General features: G+C 30.0%; 1 protein-coding gene and 1 non-coding gene across 2 annotated transcripts in view; both read right to left on the bottom strand.

Moving 5' to 3' along the window:
- The window catches only part of LOC124537331, a 68,534-nt gene extending 51,512 nt beyond the window's left edge, over positions 1 to 17,022 (bottom strand). Inside the window, exon 1 of the mRNA XM_047114147.1 lies at positions 16,760 to 17,022. The gene's annotated coding sequence lies outside the window, so the exon portion shown is untranslated. The remainder of the gene's footprint in view (positions 1 to 16,759) is intronic.
- Positions 17,023 to 18,054: 1,032 nt separating this feature from the next.
- Trnal-aag lies at positions 18,055 to 18,136 on the bottom strand. Its single transcript has one exon. It is a non-coding gene; the product is annotated as a tRNA-Leu (tRNA).
- Between the last annotated feature and the right edge of the window lie 4,267 nt (positions 18,137 to 22,403).

The raw sequence follows: 22,403 nt of genomic DNA, 5'->3' as shown, positions 1-22,403 counted from the left end.
ATTAAGGTTAGTTTAAGTGCAGCAATAATATGCTGATATTGAATATATATTCAATACAGTAGATGCCCGCTGCTTCGTTCGCATTATAGAGTGTTATTTGGCATGTGTCAGGCAAAAAAGTAGCTTATATGTTTTCTTGAAGTTCAACTTTGCTTCATATCAAATTTCATCGAATTCGGTTCAGCGGTTCGGTCGTGAAAATGCGACAGACTGACAGAGTTACTTTCACCTTTATAATATTAATATAGATGAGTGCTAATGTACTAAGTTAAAAAGTGATTGTTGCCTTAGAAAATACATATAAACTGCCCACACAACAGCTTTGTTTGGGTTAATTTGCATCACTACAGAATCGTACCACCTGCGTGGACGCGTACTTTACTGAATTGTTAACGTTGTATCGAATTTACATAGCCGGTTTAAATACACTCTAACTTTACGTATTTCAGATTATAAATTGTTTTTATATAATTACACTAATTAAAAATTATAAATTTCAGTATTTATTTCAACTAATTTAATTAATTGAAATACAATCTTCAATTAATGAATAATTCATAATAATATATTAAATCGTAATACCATTTAATTTACGTACAAAATATGAAAAAGTTAACATAAAAATCACAAAGGACTTTGTCGCATTTAACGCAATAAAATTTTCGCACGGCACTGAGATGTATTTACCGCAAGCTTAAATTTGACATGGTAACAAATGTAATATTTCATTTAAACTAAAACCGCTAACTACTTCACTTGTAAATAAGACGCTTGTCGCAAAGTCGGCTTTTGAGTACATAATCTTATATTACCGTCTTGCTGTTTTACCATCACACATGACTTTGAAGTAATAACGCTTATACTCAGTAACTGTGCACTCAATTTATTAAATAAACTAGCAGTAACAACGACTTCGTGCGCTTATTGTTGTAGCCTAAGACACTTCTTATTACATCAGCTTTCTGCCAGTCCAGTATTAGCCGGAACATACAGACAGACAGAAAGAAAACGAAAAAAATATTACTTTGGTATACATATGCAAAGAGGTTATTATAATAGGACAAACAGACATTTCCATTTTATTATATATATAGATAATGTTACTACGGTTTTTCATGTTTTTTTTTTTTAAATATGAACAACTAGGTAATCTTGAGTATTGTGTACTTGAAATTAAATAAATACATACTTCTTTTATTTTTCGCTGGTTTATCTAAGATATTTCTTTCCGAACGAGTAATATATGACAATAAATAAATACGTAAGTGCTTGATGCTTCTACATTGGATGAAGATTTCTATTTTACTTGACTTTGAATGTAAATAAATATTTCTTATTTATGAAACGTAATTTTCCATCTCATATCACATCTCGATTGCAACTACGAGTTTGTTGAACCAACCGTTCTTCAAATTCAGTGTTGATTCAACTTCTAATAGTTGGTTCCAAGGTTGGATCCAATCGTTCCAACATTTAACACGTTGAAAGTGACTATCAAATTCCAACAAATCAATTAATTGTACACACCATTCCGCAAAAAGCAACGGTAAGTACAATTCCGACATTGCAATCGTATCGATCATCTGAGATCAATGTATTTTTTTTCTAATTGACGTATCAATGATCGGCTAAGATCAACAATACCCAACAGACGTCACTATCTCAGTTTTTGTGCTCTCAATTATGCTTTTATTTATTTTAAATGTCTCAAAAATCTGAAATAACAAATTAATATACCGAATGAAATTTTGCTTGCTCATGAATAAATAATAATGTATTACAACGACTGTTTCCGTTTGAAATGTATTTGTCAATGTACTAGTTGTCGCCCGTGGCTTTGCTTGCGTTTAAGAGGTTCGTTGTCAAGTGTTAGGCAAAACATATTACCTATGTCCTTCCTTGGATTTTTATTTTGCTTCATACCAAATTTTGTCAAATTAGGATCAGTAGTTAGGCTGTTAAAAAGTAACAGACAGACTGGGATACTCTCACATTTATAATATTACTATAGATAATCGAAGATAATGCAATAAATCCAGTACATAGGTACGTTTACATTAGACGATTTATTTAAGAATCCTTAAGTAATCCAGATTTATCTGACGATATCAATTCGAATCACGAATAAAACGATTAGGCAACATGTATTTCCCGTTGGTTTTGTATGCATGGTATGACCAATACGGATCCATTTTAACTATTTGCGTGTAAAGATAGCGATCGTATGACGTCATCACAATTTATTACTTCAAAACTAAAAGGTGTACTGTTAAATTCGTTTACCGTTCATTTTTTTTTTATTAAATATAATTACGAAGTATTATATAAACGTTCTACGTCCGTGACTAAATCATATTTTATAAAAGTGCTTTCACATTTCGCGATTTTGAAGACGAATGAGACATCTATTCATAGTTATTATTTTAAAAGTGAAGTATATAGCCTAGTATTTATTCAACGTTTTTGTATTATCTTACTTTAACAACACTGATTTCTTATTAATATTAACGACAGGGATGAACAGATTAAAAAAAAAAGTAAATAAGAAGGGTTAGCGATTGGACCAATCACTGGGCATTAGGCCCATAGATATTGGTAGTGTCAGAATATAAATAACCAATGCGCCATCAACCTTTTGAACTAAGATGACAAATAATTAATTTAAAATCGTACACGTAAACCGTAAACTTATATAATAATAAACATTCTAACAATATTTCAATTATTAAAATCCGAAAGTTGTTACTACAATTTTTTTTTCAATCGATTTACTTGTGAAAAACAAAGGTATTCCATCGTACAGCCTAATAATCTGAATTTAAACATCAATTTATATTCATCATTTTTATATTCCTTTATTTGATTTGATTCATTTTTTTTCTTAATACATTTTTATGTTATTACTGGCCAAATGTTATGACAAAATCGCATATCATGATAATATTAATTATGCATAACAAGTTCGATGCACCAAGAAATCTATATTGTCATATTAATTAGAATGTAAGAATCGTTTACATAAAATCTTAGAGCTGACTCTAAATAGGTTTGAATTATTGTAAAAAAATATTCAACCGTCTGTATAATCCGCGTAAAATCCCGCTGTTAAAATACGATCGGAAATTCTGAACGATTTGTTTAAATAATTCTGATAGCGCTTTGGCTCTAACTTGTGTATGTGAAAATAGTTTACAAAGCACTGACATACCTTTGGATAATTTATAAAACAAACGTTACTATAAATGCCAATAGTTTCGCTACTGTCGCAATTTATTTTTATCTCCAAAAGTTATTTGAAACTAAAATATTTGTCTAAAACTTGCTGTCGTCCGCGTCTTGTCATGCTGTTAGGCATACAAAAACAACAACAACAACATCCTGTAAATTCGCACTGCTGGGCTAAAGGAATCCTCTCCTTTTGAGGAGAAGGTTTGGAACATATTCCACCACGCTGTTACAACGCGGGTTGATAGAATACACGTGTGGCAGAATTTCTATGAAATTTGTCACATGCAGGTTTCCTCACGATGTTTTCCTTCACCGCTGAGCACGAGATGAATTATAAAGACAAATTAAGCACATGAATCAGCGATGCTTGCCTGGGTTTGGAAACGCAATCATCTGTTAAGATGCACGCGTTCTGACCACTGGGCCATCTCGACTAGCTTGTTAGGCATAAAAAGCCTTTAATTTTAATTATTTTTTTAAAAATCGTTGTATTTGTTTAGTCTTAAAATATAACAGACATACAGAGTTACTTTAATATTTATAATATTAGTAGAGATGTAGAGTTGGGGTACCTACGGTAAAATAAAATAAGAATAAGATACTTCTCTTCCTTTATTTAATTTAATTAATTGTATTAATTTCTTTAAGCACATAAGGTCAAACAGCTAAGCGAGTACATTTTAAATATATAATATTTATGTTCAAGCAGCACTTGGGTGCGTTTCACATGTAAATATATCAAAGAAAATAATGTCACCAGATGCTATCTCTGGAACTATGTTTCGCAATTAAAATTACACATGCATGTACGTTTCCTGTATTTTGTTTTGCTATTTACTTTTAGACTTTTACTTCAAGATATTAAGGAATATGTATATGAATATAATTGTATAATACTTTAGATAAAATTTATACTGCTATAACAATTTGATTATTCCTAAATGTTGTTTTAATTATTTTTATGTTTAGACATACTTGGTGGTGGGGATTGTGCTAGTCTGGTTAGGTACCACCCAGATATTTAGCCGCCAAAAAGCAGTACCCAGTATAGTTGAGTACATGTTTCTTTCAAATGAAAACAAATAAAATTGAAAAAAAGTAGAATACAAAACACTTACAAATTTTACATCTTGGTAGTATTTAAAATATATAGGTATATTTTTGAAAGGTAAGGCATATATTACAAATTTGGCTGATAATTTGATTTGCTCTAAATTAGTTTAGCCACGATAATTAATAGCTTCATTCATCATTAATAGATTCTAAATGATTACAATAATATTATAAATAGGAAACTAATTCTGTCTATCAATCATTTGTCAACAGTCAAACCATTACACCGAATTTGATGAAATTTAGTACGTAGCAAGCTTTATCTTCGAGGAAAGACAGACTAGTTTTACATATACAAAACTAGTCGACCAAACCCGAAAACGCAAGCGAGGTCGCAGGCGGATTAATGTTTTAGTTACAGTTTTATTCATTGGATTGTGGTCGACATATTAAAAAGATATTATTTACATTTTTCTACTAGATCGTATGGCTTGGTGCAAGACCGTTTTAGTAGATACCATTTACGAGCAATATTTAGGGTAGTATTCGAGTTTGAGTGATAAATGAGTTAGTGTAAAGTTACAAGGGAAAGTTTTAGTAATTTTAGTTAGTAGGGTTGGTAGCGCATTGGCGATTTACATTGCCAACGTCTTTGGGCTGTGGTGAGTGGTGACTAGTTATCACATGGCCAATTTATTTCAGTAGACTAAAATATATATTTTACATATCTCTAATATAATTTGTAACATATGTGTATGTTTTTTTTAAGTTAAAAAAATATGTAAATATTTGCATAACGTGAAAATTATGCAAGTCGCGTTCATGGGATATTACGACTTTCCATGGTGTTGCTAGCTTGGAACGTGATCGCACATTAGTGTTGCCAGTTAAACACACACAATAAACATTACTGTCTTGTAACTAAAATATTTATCTTAAACAATAATGTATTACGTGCTTACTTAAGCTTTTCAACTATGAATAATTATATTAAAATAACAATATGTGATAGAAGAAGCGACTCAATAACAATATTTAAAAATTCTTTGTAAAATATTTCAGACTTTAATTTTTAGTTAAAAACATCTTACAAAGATGTTTTTAACTTTCACTTTGTTTTATGTACTACAACTTAACGTCCTATTTGTGTGTTTGCGTGTGTGTGTGTGTGTGTGTGTGTGTGTGTGTGTGTGTGTGTGTGTGTGTATGACGTATATTTTTATACGTTTGGTCGTTCGGTAGCGTTCATTGAGACTTTGATCTTAGACTTTGGGGTTAATCAGTCAATCGAAATATATTTCGAAATTATTAAACAAAATTTTCAAAAATAAATAATTGAAAAGCTTATCAAATTAATAAATATAAAAGTAATAGTTTATGAAAACAGAATCGCCCACACGGAACAGGCTTAGGTTAGGTTATTTTTGTACTCTTGAGTACGAGTTTACAAATTTAATGATTTCATATCGTAGTACGACATAAAAAGGTTACAAAGCAACGAACTAACAATCACATTTATAATACAAGTTACAATTCTATGTCGTTCAAAACCATAATTGATAAAACGACACATTTTCCCAACTAACGACTTTTCTTCTCAATACTTAAAACAATCTATAAATATTATTGGCTGTAATATTTCAAATGGAGGCCCCGAAGCAAACCGCTACTGGTCTAATGTACTAACAGATACGCACAATGTATTACTAAATGTAATTTGAACGTGCTGGATGACTGCTGAGAACAAACGGACGTGTGTGTTTTAAGGTCATAGGCCAAGTCTAGACAAGTTGAATGAGTTTTGAGAATGTATTTCGGAATGCTTCTTTCGCTTCCGATTTAAGGCTTTTCGCACTTTGTATATGTTAGTTACTACGGCGGTTTTAGACAATCCTTTTCTTAAGTCTTTTTTCTTATCGAAACTATTTGCATCGATAGTGTAGCGTTTTTGGTGGTAGGGCTTTGTGCAAGCTTGTTAGGGTAGGTACCACCCAATCATCAGATATTTAGTCGCCAAGTACCAATATGTTGTGTTACGGTTTAAAGGGTGAGTGAGCCAATGTAAATACAGCCACAAGAGACATAACATCTTGGTTCCCAATGTTGGTGGCGTATTGGCGAAGTAAGCAAGGGTCTTTTTTTAATAGCGCCAATGTCTATCTATCATAAAAAAAATTGTTAAATAACATGTACGTATGAGTATTATTGCATTAACTAAGCAAAAGCAACTATTTATATACGTAAAAAATTGTATGGCCATAATTTGTAACATTAGATATTGGAAGATAACAGGTTGGCGGCTTTTTCAACACAACAAAGGATAAAGTTGTAAATTACGCAGTCCTGTTATACTAATGCGTTCGTATTGAGGTTAATAAAGTTATAGGTAGGCTTTTTATGGAATAATGCGTTAATGTACAGTCAGAGTAAGAAAACCTTCATCAGTTTTCAAATTCATTCTAAACTCTTAGTACCTTTTGAAAGTAAAGCACTAAACTGACAACTGTATATAAAAATTAAACGCTCAGAGTATAATAACTACGTCTAGCTTAATATCAATATGAAATATTTTTGGGACGTAATTAGTCATTACAAATTTAAATTAGATATGATATCTACTACTGAATTTGCAATGTATGTTTGTCAGTGTCAGCGGATACTGAGCAGTGAGCACATGAAAATACATCTTAAGGTGACGAACCTTTTCTTACCCCGACTGTACATACGATCTTAAGTATACTTCTTGTTGCGATAATTATTGCTCAGTTCTACAATAACATAATTATTAACGTTATCGAAGATACAACACTAGCATAAGGAAACAAAAAGACTCATTTCAAAGAACTGTTATTTCCATGAAACAAAATACAACATAAATCTTATATATGAAATGTAAATGATCATAAAATTGAACTAATATTAAGTTCAGATCAAGAAAATCTATTACTAAGAAAATCAGACGAAAATTAATCATTAGTATTTTATTAATAACTAGTTTTAGTAATAAGTAGCTCGCGTTTTAGAGTATTGTTTGTTATGTGTTAGGTCATGTACCCTGGATTTCAAGTTTGCTTCATACCAAATATCATCAAATTCGGTTCAGCGGTTTGGTCGTGAAAGAGCGACAGAAAGACAGAGTAACTTTCACATTTATTTCATTAATATAGATAATCATTACACTAATAGTGGAAATAAGTCGATAATTTGTTCTGCGATGTATTTATCATATTATCACTGGGGCGATTGCAATAAATCACGACGAAGACTTCAAATGATTCAACTTATTGCATCGTTCGGCGAGTCTTTTATTTTCGAACGTGTCAAAATAAGGACTTTTTATATTCGCCTCGTATGTTTTTTTATTAATATTGCATTAGAAATGATTTATATGCATGCAAAAAAATCTGTAACAATGACGTCTGCATTTATATAATAAAATTGGAGTATCTGTTTGTTAAATTAAAATAACCGTTTTTTACTAAATGCATATGCATTTTTATTTATAATTTAACGTAACTATCATTATCGAAATGATTATCGAAATTTTGAGTAACAAATTATCCATTGATTTATTACCGGGTGTATTCAGGGTTCTTAGAGCTAGCAGACGTCACATATAAGTAGTATCTATGTGACGTAGATTATAGTAGTTTTTGATACAGAATGTATGTACAATTTCACGCTCGTGTTGTGCAGTGAATTTCGAGTTACTTCCTACAAAATAATAATTTATCTCTTTCTTACGTCTTTGATTTGACAGTCGGCAAAAGAAAGCACAGCTCTCTAATCATTCTCTCAACGTTTATAGTCAAACCCGTAAATAATCTACTAAAATTTGAATATGAACTTATATTATCTGTACTATAAGTGATTAACAGTAATTGTAAACGGTATACGACATCCGACCGATCGCATGATCTACATACATCGTCGCGTGTTGTATGAATTGCCTCCGTTATTCTTTACGCCGTTACCGTTATAAAATTGACCAGAGGGTCCCGTTCACACGATATCCGAACGTAACTTAAAATTTTATACAAAAAAATTGGCTATAGAATTAAATAAATCGATCACTTAAAGGAAAACCATATGATGATTTCATTGTAAACTACATATAATTGCTTATTTCGTTCAGTATAAATTATATTTTCGTACTATACTAAACTATTTCATAATAATCTATCGAGCTGTATATATATACTTGCATATATATTATTGGTAACATTTCATTTTCAATATTTAGGTAATAATTTGTTATGTTATCGTATAAACAAAAGATTTATTTCGTTATTTAATAATCGTACGTGTAACGTTACTCACGCTTTAACGTTATTTAATATTATGACTCATACCAAGTTATTGTAAACGGGATCTATGATCTTACCAAAAATAACGGCGCGTGCGCATCGTACGTTTTAATTTTTATGATAATTTTAAATAGTTCCGCCGTCGTTTAAGCGTATTTAATTACTTGATTCACTGACTCCTTTGTTTTTATAATTGATCATTCTAGTTAGTTAGTTATAATTTACTTTTTTACTGTTATTTATATTGAGTCAATAACGTAACGTACGTTTTTAGAAGATTGTATTTTGCAATAATACTTATAACTATATATATTTACTAAAGGACAAAACGTTATATTCTATTTAAGTGTTTAAATGTTATAATAAAATATTATGTAACGTTACAATTTATACTGATAACGTTACATAACTTTTGAGTTTTTACATAAATAAATTCCTCTGTAAGAACGAAACACATGTATCGTCTGATTAATTAAACAACGGTATTGAATGTTACAAAAACAAAGTGTACTTATAGAAATTACCCTACAGCTAATGGTAGGTAATGCGAATTGAAATAGTGGGGATTGTGACAGCGATACCGTTAAACTGGCCACATTGGTCGATTTCGTACCGCCTGCTTGAAGGCGGAACCGATTATATCAAATAATGAGTGTTTTCGTTGACTGTCAATTAGCCAAAACGCTTGGTTAGTTAATGTATAATACGATTAAGTAAAATCGCTACCAGTAATCGTGTTCACATACGTCATTTCGATTTGGAAAAATGTCTTCATTACTTTGCAGATGGTTTCTTACAAGCTTTAACATTATTAAGAATTAAATTATTTCATAACAGTATCTGTAAATTTTTATATATTTTTAATTAAGCTTAAAACTATCATAAAAGCCGAGATAGACCAGAGGTTAGAACGTATGCATCTTAACCGATGATTGCGGGTTCAAGTCAAGCACCACAGAATATTTATGTGTTTATAATTCGTCGAAAACATCATAAGGAAACCTGCACGTGTCTAATTTCATAAAAATTCTGCTACATGTGTTTTCCACCAACTCGCATTGGAACAGCGTAATGGAATATGTTCCGAAGCTTTTTCCTACAAGGGAGAGCAGGCCTTTGTCCACCTGTGGCAAATTTACAGGTTGTTTTTGTTGTTGTATATCAACTAATGTTTTATTATTTTTTATCTCAAGTTATTGGATAATTTCTTATTATTAAAATTAGTAATGCGTAAGGGGTTTATGTTGATAGCATATGATCCAACCACATAAACAGTAGTGGTTTGACGGACTTAGGGTCTCAAATCATATAAATATTACACGTGAATCTTAACTAAAGATTTTTTTGTGGTTTCTAATACCTTATGTAGAGTCAATGACTTTGTATGTACGTAACTTCTAACAATTAATCTTGTATATATGTAACTCTCAGGTGAGATTCTGCTACACGTGTATTTCACATTGATGAAACGTGTTGAATAAGATCTGACATAATTAAGGAAAAAAAAGGTTTTTCTTTTTGTACGTAATCGAGATTAAATAGCCTAACAACCAGTGGCATAAACACATAAGGTTAGTGCATATTTTTTTAACGTAGAGTTAAAGATTCACTAACTAGGCTATGTGGCATAAATATAAGGATAATGAATATTTTTTTAAGTACAGTTAAAGAGTTATTAGTAAACTACACATGCTTTCAAATGAATTGGGCTTTTTATGCTTTATCAATTAGCCGTACACAAAAAAAAATGGTTTTAATTTTTCAACTTGATATGTACTATGAATATATATTTTAATCTTAGCATAATTAAAGAGATAAAATATAGGAATATAAAATTTAATATAAAATGTAAATTAGAAAAGGAATGCATAATTTAAGATATTATCCTTAATCTATTACTAGTAAAACCCGCGGCATCGCCCACGTGAAATTCGGAATATGATTAAAAAACGTTCACAAACTGCAATCGTGTCATCGAAAAAACATTGATATATAATAAAGGTCTTATGTATCTTTATATACTTAGACTAATATTATGATTTAGTGTGGGTACCATGGACTGCGTCGCAAATTTTCAATCAAGGCAAGCGCGTTTGTCTGTTTAAAATTATTTCCGTAATAATAAGTAAGTTTTTACTTGTTCTGACAGTGAAAGAACACCTCATAACAACTAGCGTCTGTTTAAACCATTTTGGGATAGAAGTGTCAAAAAACGTATTGCAATGTTATTTTTTCTATACCTAGATATAATTATCTTTAAAATTTTAGCATATATAATTTCATTTGTTCATTTATATCTCCTTATTGTTATTTGCTCAGAATAAATAAGATTTGTCTTGACATGCTAATTCAATATCTACTATGTTATTGCTATTAATGATAAGTATAAATTTTGTATTTTAAAAAATATTTTAAAGTTTGTGTTTCAAAATTTCAAATTTAAAAACAACACGGACCATAGTCAAATATTTATCAAAGGGTTTATTTAAAAAAAGAACTTCCGGTTAAATTTTACTCCGTAGAATATTATATTAAAAATTGTTTGTAAGGATAATTTAATATATTTCTAACATATATTATCACACAAATTCTTATTCTTACAACAGAAAATAAATGTTTGAATAAATTTTATTATACGTGTTGCATAGTAATTATTTCTTCAAGAAATGTGCCAGAAAAAGTTCGATAATTTATAGCTGCTATTGCCATTATAATAAACATGTATGTTAAATACAAAAAATCAGGAATTCTAAAATGCATATAAATTATCTCCTTGTCTTGTTGTATTTCGGATAAAATAAGCTTTTTGAATTCGTCTTAAGTTATAATATTTAAATGTGAATGACCTTTTTAATTATGTCGCTACATATTACTAAAAACATATTTTATAAAATTCTTGTAAAAGCTAAAAATCGAAAATAATTAAACAATTTATATTACAATAATTCATGTATTTATTGATAAGTCTTCTCGATAGATTCTACGTTTATGTCTAAGTTAGTGCTAGTTTAAGTTTATATTATTGAACTAGCTATACCCGAAGTGCTTTGAATTGAACAAAGAATTTATTGCTGTAACCTTAGTTACTCCTCATTACTTCAGCTATCTGCCACTGATAGTCCTGCCAAAATCGGTCCAGCCGATATACAAAAATTGAAAGGTTTATTTTGATGTATGTACCGTTTACGGCTACATATGCATTTAGTAAGAAGTGTTGATTTTAATATTGCAAGCAGATACAAATTTAAGAATGTGTTACTTTTTTATTGTAATTTAACATTGTATACATAACCAACCAAATTGGTCCGTGTACGTTTAATTGCATTGTTTTTGTGATTATGTCAATGGTGTGTCAAATAAATAAACAAATTCCGAGCGGCCGTAAGCTAATTGGAAGTATGTTTTATTTTTGACTTAGAATAACATAAAGTCAGTCAGTATTTAATTCAGTAGCTCACTTGAATACGAAGTTGGTTGAGCTACTAATCATAAAACCAATCATAACACAAGTCTTGTCTGATTGCATTCGTAGCTTATTGATTAATATTTATTGATTTTAAATACAAATCTATTTTTCTACTTGAAATTTGACATCAGTATTAATATGAACGTGATTCGGTAAAAAAACTAAACAACAAAAGAAAATAACAGCCTACGAAAAATTGTCTTCATGTGCATTGAAACCATGAATCTAAAAATACATTTTTATAACACCTAATAAAGCACTTTTAACTTCTGTATAACTATCCACACTAATTAGTTAAGCTGTGATAATGTCACCTCATAAGTCATAGATGGGTAACCTTAAAATATTTTAGTTTTCATTTGTTTTCTTTGTGAGGTAATTTAGTATTAATAATTTTAATAACACTAAATCAACATTTTAATGAAGATATTGATGTTTAATTAATTGCATATTTATTTATTTATGTTTATCAATAAAATAAACAAGGTAACAATAGTCATTGCAATTAACGTGACTTTAGATACGAAAAGACAAATACAGTTTCATACTAGACTATAGTCAGACGAGTTACATATTTAATATAAACATATTTTTTAGCTTAATAATATTATTTAAGATATTATATATTTGAACAAAGTTAATTTTAATAATATTTATATTTTTAATAAAAAAAATAACTAAGTAAATGTTATATGTATAAATAACACAACAATATGCATTATTGCAATTATTATTTTTCGAAAAGAACCAATATTTGCCAGCTACCGTCGGCGTTGGGCGTCTTGTGATTGCCATTTATCACATGATATGTCTTTTATATATAATCTAAGAAAATATATGATTTGAACACTAACAATATAAATATAATTTGAAGGGGAGTGTGGTTATATGATAAAATATTGTTACTAAAATTTATTTGTCACGTAATTTGTATAATTAAACAACAAAATCAAACGTGATGTTTGAGCTAGAGATTTTTTTATTAATTAACATAATTCTTGTCTAATAAAATAAAAATAATCATACAATAAATAAAAGATTAGTTTTAAAGTTGTTTAATAAATTTATACAAAAACGCGATCGTTTCTTTGTGGTTTTGATGACTGAAATTAAAAATCAATGTTATCTAAAATCAGCTTAAATTATTATTTTTGAATTAATTGCATCAAAATAAAATAATATTAAAAATGTAAATTATTTTTGTGCCATAATATAAACAATAAAAAAACGCCTCCACTCTCTTTCCCTAATATTAAAATGGGACCAAAATTTTCAAAATTGATTTACAAATGAAGTAGTAAGTACTGACGTAGCGAAAAAAATACAAGTGTACTTCTTCTTTTTAAAGTCGGTTAAAAATAGAGCTCTATGTCGAGTTTTGCTGTTCCGTAGAAATATAAATAACGCTAATCAGAATTAATTGATTCTTCTTGATATTTAAAAATATTTTGTTTTAATCATCATTACTCACCAAACATACGTATTAATGAACTATAGAATACTAGCCTCTTTGAATCCTAAACGTTAAATATAGATCTGTTAATACCTTCGGTAGCGTGATTCGACATTACAAGACAATAAAATATTGAAACAAAGGGAAAAGTGTTGACACTAAATAAGTTAGACTAAGAATCGGCTATTCTCTACGTCGTAATAAATAGTTACGACATTTTCTATTCAATTTTGCTGTTGAATAATACAAGCGATTCTTCCTGGCTGAACTTAAAGAAAAAAAAGTTATAATAAAGATTAAAAAAATAACCGAATATATTCCAAATTCAATTACTTTATACTGTTATTAGCTTATTTTAAATCTATCGTCTGATAGGTTTTATTTTTTTAATGAAATCCTGCATGGAACAATTATAAGTGTAATAAATAATATTTTATTAATTTTTGAGTGTTTTGTCTTTATATATTATGTATAACATATACATGATTGAATTGATGATTGACATATACACAAATAGCAGGTGATCAACAGATCAGATTTTTTTTTATAATAATTTCGAGATAATGAATGCCGTAAAAAATGCATCAAAAATATTCTAATAATATGACAATGATGTCGCCCTTACCGATCGAACTCGGCGGCAAATCTCAAGAGAGATGAGCCAAATACACAGAACATATAATAGAGCACAAGAATGTTCGCAAACACTGACTGACTATTCCGTATCCCACATACCAATGGGCACAGTGGGATTTAAAGGTCTGGAGGCCCTGGGACCACCAAGCAGTGGAGGCCCTAGACCAACAGGAGCGTGGAGATCCTAATAATTATATCATGGATTAATGGATTAGCTTAAGCTTTTATTAATTTGAATCAGTGAGTATTTCTTGACTGGTATCGGTAACTTTTAAAATAGTTAATTAAGTAGTAAGATTAGTATAGTTAATTAAGTAGTAAGATTATTATAATTTGACTATATCTCGGTATTTGTTAACTCACTGAAAACTTTTGTGGCCCCCACTTATGTGGAGGCCCCAGGGCAGTTGCCCCGGTTGCCCTTCCCTAAATCCGGCCCTGCGAATGGGATGGCAACGTCCGACCTGATCGGAAACAGTTCAGGAGCAAGACAAGACTGTAGACTGCTTAAAACAATATATTTTTGAATTAGTTTACTTGGTGGTAGGTTGTGCAAACCCGTCTGGGTAGGTAGCAAACACTCATTAATACCGCACAACAGCCACATACCGTCAAACAACAGTAATCAGTTCTGTTATGATCTGGTTTGAAGTATGAGTAAGCCAGAGTAACTCCAGGCGCAATGGACTTACCATCAAAGCCCCTAAACTAATTATTAATATTTCTTACAGCGCCATTGACTATGGGTTGTGATGGTAAGAGATCACCACCGCTCAACGGTAATTTTCTTAACCAAAATAAGCTTTTATGTCCTTTTGCATATAACTACACTGGCTCACTCACTTTTCAAAACGGAGCAAAAATAATAAGTGTTCCTGTTTGGCAGAAGTTTTTGTGATAAGTGATAACTATCAGTAAGTTTACTGAGTAAATTACTATACGTCAATTAATGTGTTATTAAAACTGATGTTGAATAAATCTAATCAAATATCGCTGAAAATATTCTCATCTAATCAATACAACACGTGAGTATTATAACACGATTACAATGTGTATTGTTGAAGACGGCAATTATATCTTCTCATTATCGAGATCTCTTTTTACCGACATCGTGAGAATCGACCGGAACAATGTCTTCGGAAGCAATCACACGTGTTGTGTACAAAACGCCTTTGTGTGTGTAAAGGAAAAAGTATGTATTTATTACAAATAAAGAGGTTTTATATATTTATTTTTCGATGAGTAGAAATTTGTAAGTAAACCTTTATGTTTGTACGCTTAATGATAATATTATACAAAACGCTCTATGATTTCACTCACTTTAAAGTTGGATTATAAATTTCATAAACTTTACGATATTGGTTAATGTTTATTGACACGCTCTTTAGGGTCACAGTGCAAAGTTATACAGCCTTATAATATAGCTAAGCAAACTATTTAATGCGAACTTTTTAATTTAATTTGGGCTACTATTTTTAATGCATTGAAACATAGAGATTCTCTAGCATTTAAAATTACCAAACACAAATATATTATTTTTCTGTTACCAATGTATATAAGTGGATATTTAAGATTAAGTTAAGGATTCGCAGATCTCTCTAGAAAAACTGTAAATAAAAAATAATATTATAGCAACAATTTTATGTAATACCTCCTGGAGCATTCTAACAATACTGTTATCCAAAGATAATTGTTTAATATTATAAATTCGCAATTTTGTTACTAATTAATAATATAATACGGCTTCTATGTTTTATCGAACTCTTTTCACGTATTAGAAATATTATGAATTATTTATATACATAGAATAAATATTTGATTAGAACTTAATTTATAGATATTTTCAGTGACATTAAAATCTAAGAAATGGATACTGTTTTTTTTTCCAAACAAATCTAATTCGTTTCTTACATTGATAAACTATATAACATACATATTTTTGTATTACTTTTATTATACATCTAGGAACATCTTATGTATAAAATACACAAATTATTTCCATTTATGCGAATATTACAAAGATTAAAGAAAATATTTTTACAATTCGATATTCGAAATGAGTCGCACAGATTAAATAGCGAATTAATTCAGATATAAATTATATATTGCTAGAAATAATGACTACCGATTATTCTATGGTGTTATATTCAAATTTTATTAGTATTATATCGTAGGTCTGATATATAAATCAGTTTTAAGTTTAACAATGAATATAAAACGATGTCTTAACGAAATTCTAAAGTATTTGTCGTTTCACCACCCGCTTTTTAGATCTTCGAGATCTAAGAAAGTCTTTCATTTCTTTTTTAATTTATGAAGTTGTAAATTTGCTGCTCATATAGATAAGATGAAGTGGTAAAAAGTATACTAGAATATTATATATCAATAAAATATGAGTCGGTCGTACATTTTCTCTTATCTCTTTATGTTTCATAGCGTTGTTTATGATAATTAATGTAATTTTAATCATTTTTATTAGCAGTTTAACTCACTTATCAAAATTATAAAGTTTTTATTTTTAATGAATTCCTAATATATCATAGTACTAAATTATCTTTTATATTTTTTGCAATTAAAAAGTAACAGATTATAAACCACTGTGAAGATAAAACTCACCTGAAATTAACGGCTACACTTCTTTACATACTGTAACGCTGCATTATGTTAATATGTCTATATTTGTAACCTATTCACCAAAAAGTTCAGTCCACAACACATTTTCAAACATTTATTTATCATCTGTTGCGGTTTAAAAATAGAATACTATTTTCGGCTCTATGCGTTACTACTGGAGGTTCTTTATCGTGTTCAGTTTCGAAATCACGCGAGGTTCTTTATCGTGTATTGTTCGAGTGTCGTTCGAGTAGACTCGTCAGCGCCGCGCGTGTCGGGTAAATGGCTCTACTCCGCCGCACCTGTCCGCTATCCTCGGATGGTATCGCACGGGGATGTTCAATATCAATGACTTGCAATTAAAAAGTTTACAGCACGCGCTACTAGAGTTCCGTACATTTTTTTTTTTTTTTAATATTGAAATCTTTCTGTGAGCGTCTTCGCTCTGTTTGTTTTGTTGTTTAAAAATAGAAATAGCGTGCTGTCATAGAGTAACAGTTACGTACTGTCAATTCTCAAATGACACGTTGTCTAAATTTACATATTGTCTGTTGCAACTTAATTATATGTATAATTAAAAAAAAAAATAGATTAATAATTTTGCGTTGCGTTATGTTCATATAAATTCGTTTCTATTAAAGGAACCTTAATGTTACCTACATCTTTATAATGATTGATGCCCAACAGATCAATTAAACTGACCGTTGGATCGGAATCGGATTAAATTTGGTACAGTATTCATTATGTAGTTAGTGCATTATGCGAGCTTCTTTATAAAGGCCGAATAGAATAATTTCGGTAAAGTTAAGTTTGATTAATTTATGATTTCACTGTCAAAGTGATTTATTTTTCACGATGAAAATTAATAAGAGCTGCTTAAAAAATTACTTTAATAAGAACGATACTGGCAGTTTTAAATCTAATTTAAAAATAGTTAATGCAATTTTAAATGGTTCAGTTGATTGGCTGACAAGATACCATTGGTTTCGAATGTGAATTCTACTGGGAACAACTGTTGAAAAAATAGTAGTAACAATTTTATTGTAATTATATTTCACATCCTAAATATAATATTTTATAACCGTAATATGTTACATTGAAGAATACGTTATGACGTATTCTTCAACGCTTTGTTTATTATTAAGGTAAGCTTTAAATTTATCAATGTTATTAAAAATTACGGTAGATAAGTTTATCAATAATTTTATTAAAGATTTCCATTATTATAGGTTTATTAGGGAAAGGAATGGTAAATCTGAATGTTTTTTCATTTTCGAATTATTAAAAATAAAAATTATTGGCAGCGGTGGGATTCGAACCCACGCCTCCGAAGAGACTGGTGCCTTAAACCAGCGCCTTAGACCGCTCGGCCACGCTACCGATGAAAAAGTTGTACAAAATTAACAAATGTTTTCAAAAATTTAAATTGAGAAGTAATAACAGGGATAATAAAAGTATTGATAATATAATACGTAAATATATATAATATTTGGAAAACACTTCAATGGCGTTAGGAAACTAACTAATCAGTCGATCTACTTCGAAGTATGGTACACTATGAATTCACCACCATGATTCGGTGCAAATCGTGGCTATGGGAATGGTACGTTTCCATTTATTTATAATTATAATGGCTCACTCGTTCTTAGAAAATACAAAGTATCACTATTTAAAGGTAGAATTTCAATGACCAGAGCTATCTACGCGTAGATAAGGATTGACGAATTAAATATGAATACTTTAAACATAATTCTTTATGATAATTTTGAGATCATGATAATGCGTGCAACTCTAATTTCTAGGGACTTTGGTTTTTTTTCCTATCTATATAAGATGTTAAAGACATTATTAATAATCAAATGGTTCGCGTGGTTAATACAGTTCCGACACTACCTCGACAGAGACCATACGATATAATTCTCGCTTAAAAATAGTCCGAACGTTCTTAGTTTCACAAATTTCCTCGAAATGACGCAAGAATTTACAATTTCATAGAAAGCCACTTAGGTGTTACTTGTGAGTCGACAAGGGGGATACGACGTGCTTACTCCGACATTTGTATAATATATTTAACTGAGAAATTTTGCGAAACAGTGTAAAACAGTATTACAACCGTGCCATATATAACAAACGATTAAAATATTTTAAACTATATCGTCCTTAATGTGTTATAAAATAGATTCTATTTTCCTGTGAATAATAATTCGTTTCAGGACATTATTGTCTAGTTTACATTCTCATGCGTCTTTATTATTGTTATATCACTTTGTTAGTGTTACGTTAAATTAATAATATATCGTTTACTCATAGGCAAACTGGCAAACTGTAAGTTACAGTACAACTAAATTTATAAGACAACGAGAAAAAACAATATGAAACTAAGTAGCTGTTCCTCCCAGCCTTTTTCAACAACAATGTTGTTTGTTGTTGAAAAAGGCAAAAACAACAGCCTGTAAATTCCCACTGCTGGGCTAAAGGCCTCCTCTCCCTTTGAGGAGAAGTTTTGGAACATATTCATAGGTTGGTGAAATACACATGTGGCAGAATTTCTATGAAATTTGTCACATGCAGGTTTCCTCACGATGTTTTTCTTCACCGCTGAGCACAAGATGAATTATAAAGACAAATTAAGCACATGAATCAGCGGTGCTTGCCTGGGTTTGAACCCGCAATCATCGGTTAAGATGCACGCGTTCTAACCACTGGGCCATCTCGACTCGCCCAGCCTTTTTCGCTTTAATAAAACTCTTCTAACGTAACCCAACAATATTAAAAGAAAAACGCTCGTCATACTATTCCGAAAAAAGATTCATAGGTTCAAACAATTGCAATCTTATAAAGACTAACCACATAATTTTTGTAATGATATGGAATTATTAACTTTTAAAAGCAGTTTGTTTATATATTGGTTGGAGGATGGACAAATGACTCACCCGGTGTCAATGGATAATGGTGACCACCATTGTCCATTGACATCGGTTCCGTATTATTAAACCAAACCATTCCTTAATCGCCTTAATTCAGAATCAAAATCACAGTATACCTACTTTATTCAAGTAGGCTTTTACGAGCTCTTTTGAATCGTTATTTAACAACTCTATTAATTACCAACGGTTCGGAAAATAGATTCTACCAAGAAAAACTGGCAAGTTTAGTAGTTACTCTTTTTCAACATTTCAAAATACAGTAGCCAGCCTGGAATAACACAAGTATTAATTCCACACTTTTCTACCATCTGTATCATCTTGTAATTAATAATATGCCTTCTTTACCAATGCCTCAAATGGTTTGAATTTTTTTGAAACGGCAAAGTTAAACATTTTTGTTAATGTAATTCATGTAATTGCGCAACCAACTATGAACTAAGATGTAATGTCCCTTGTGATGTTACTTTTTACAAGCACTTCAATTGTATGTATTTTTACTTACAATATTAAAGTTCTAAAGATTAATGTATGCATACCTTTATTTTGTAATTGAAAAACTCTGATCAGTGATTAGTTCCCGCAATTTTATGAAGTATATTGAGGAAATTACGCCTATATTCATACAATGATGGACGCCACTTATATTGCGTTTTACGACACGTTGGTAGCAACTATGTTTGTTTAAATTTCTCATAAGATTCGTATTCAGATCCAGATCTAATCTAATTTATTGGAATTTCAACTATGTGGCGTGTATGTTCACAATTAGTAAATGAATTAAAATCAAGGTATCCTGTAATCGAGTAAGATTTTAAAATAAATTTTAAATCATCAGTCATGTTACACTGTTGGTTTAAATATAAAACTACTACCGTTTCGAAAAGTAGTATGAAGTAAGTTCTATCGAGAAGAACTGGCATGAAATTCAGTACTTACTCATTTCCACTATATTGATTGAAGATTAAATGCAATAATAGCAATTAATTATATTATATATATAATTAAGTAAATATATATTTTTTGTATATAGACATATCAATTCATTCGTTTTTATGCCTCTTAGAATATTAATTTCTTATATAACCAGTATTTTAAGTAAGAAAAAGTACTTACTTAAAGTGATAGTCACTTCGTGTGTAAAAAAAACATACACAAAAATTTACGTCAAGCGATGATTAGAACAATAAATTTACAATTTATTGTTAAGAAAAAACAGTTGTACAAATTAATCTTAGAAAACGTTATATATTTTGTTTTGTATTTTGTAGATGTTCTTACAAGTTTTATTTATGAGCAACATCTCTCCTCTTGCTTTCCTGTTATTTTTGATAGTGATGAAAAGGGACGGAAGCATTTAAAAAGAAGTTTAAACCAATGAGCGCGGTCGTAGAGTTGACCGTAAAAACAGATCTATTCGTTCAATATAGATAGTAACAATCAATGAAACAAAAAGTATTCATTTCATGGATCAGAACTATTTAATATTAATGTAAATATTTGACCTTTTTAATTTATTAGTTTTATCATTTGAAATTTTTACGTCCTTATATATCATGACAGATTTATAAAAATGTTTTAAGGTATTTCCCATTTAATAAATCGAAATCAAAATAAAAAAAATTCAAGTGGCCTTTTACAAGCATTTTTGAATCGTCATTTAACAATTAAGTGAATTTACCACCGGTTCGGAAAGTAGATTCTACCTAGAAGAACCGGCAAGAAACTCAGTAGTTTCTCTTTTTCAACATTTGAATATAAAATAAAATTGAGTATTGGTTATGTATTATTAAAATAAAATTTTTGAAGTTGAACTTTCAACTCTACATATAAATCTCAAAAATAAAATACAAAATGAAATGTACTTTATATCAAATATTGTAATCTAAATATCATTATATTCACAAATACTTGGTTCAAACTCTTATCCAAATCTAAGATATCATACACATAACACGAATATCAATGTCATAACGGAGCAAACTTATAAAAACCTTTAATTATAAAGAGGCAAAGGTCAAAGTCGTAGGAATTCTAAGAACACGATTGCAAAACTAACTTCGAATGTGAAAGAGCGAATTACAATCGCTGATGATTGTAACTATTGAGATGCATTGAACGGGATCGTAATAGCTGACCACGCGATATTTTTATAACATACTAGCTATGTATCCCGGCATCACACGGATGCAATACTGATACTAAATATACTGCAAAATTTGTTTATTTACGTCATCACGTTAAAACTTCTAAAGCTATAAGTGTTTTAAACTATACTGTCCATGTTTTATATACAAAAACCTTCCCCTCGAATCACTCTATTTATCATAAAAATCCGTTAGGTAGTTTCAAAGATTTAAGCATACATAGGGATGATATGGATATAGGGACAGAGAAAGCGACTTTGTTTTATACTACGCAGTGTCTAGCTACACATCCCGACGTCTCACGAGTATTAATATATATATTCGAGTTGTTCTCAGTCAGCTATACAGTGATCCTTATCAAATTTTCATTACAATGAAATGGGCAGTTTAGGTACGCATAAAGATTAAACACATATATACACATTCACTATTATTAATTGAAAAGGCTATATACCACTAATCTTATATCTGTTCAATCAATCATTTTATATGAGAGATTATTAAGCGACGTCATTTGTTTATTTTAGATGACTCTACAATAGTAGAGCTTAGGTATAAATAGATTTGTAATTTCAC

The sequence above is a fragment of the Vanessa cardui genome, chromosome 18 (assembly GCF_905220365.1).
Source record: "Vanessa cardui chromosome 18, ilVanCard2.1, whole genome shotgun sequence".
In the NCBI taxonomy this organism is placed as follows: domain Eukaryota; kingdom Metazoa; phylum Arthropoda; class Insecta; order Lepidoptera; family Nymphalidae; genus Vanessa; species Vanessa cardui.
The sequence above is the reverse complement of the archived record's forward strand: the minus strand, read 5'-3'. Positions and strand labels throughout refer to the sequence as shown.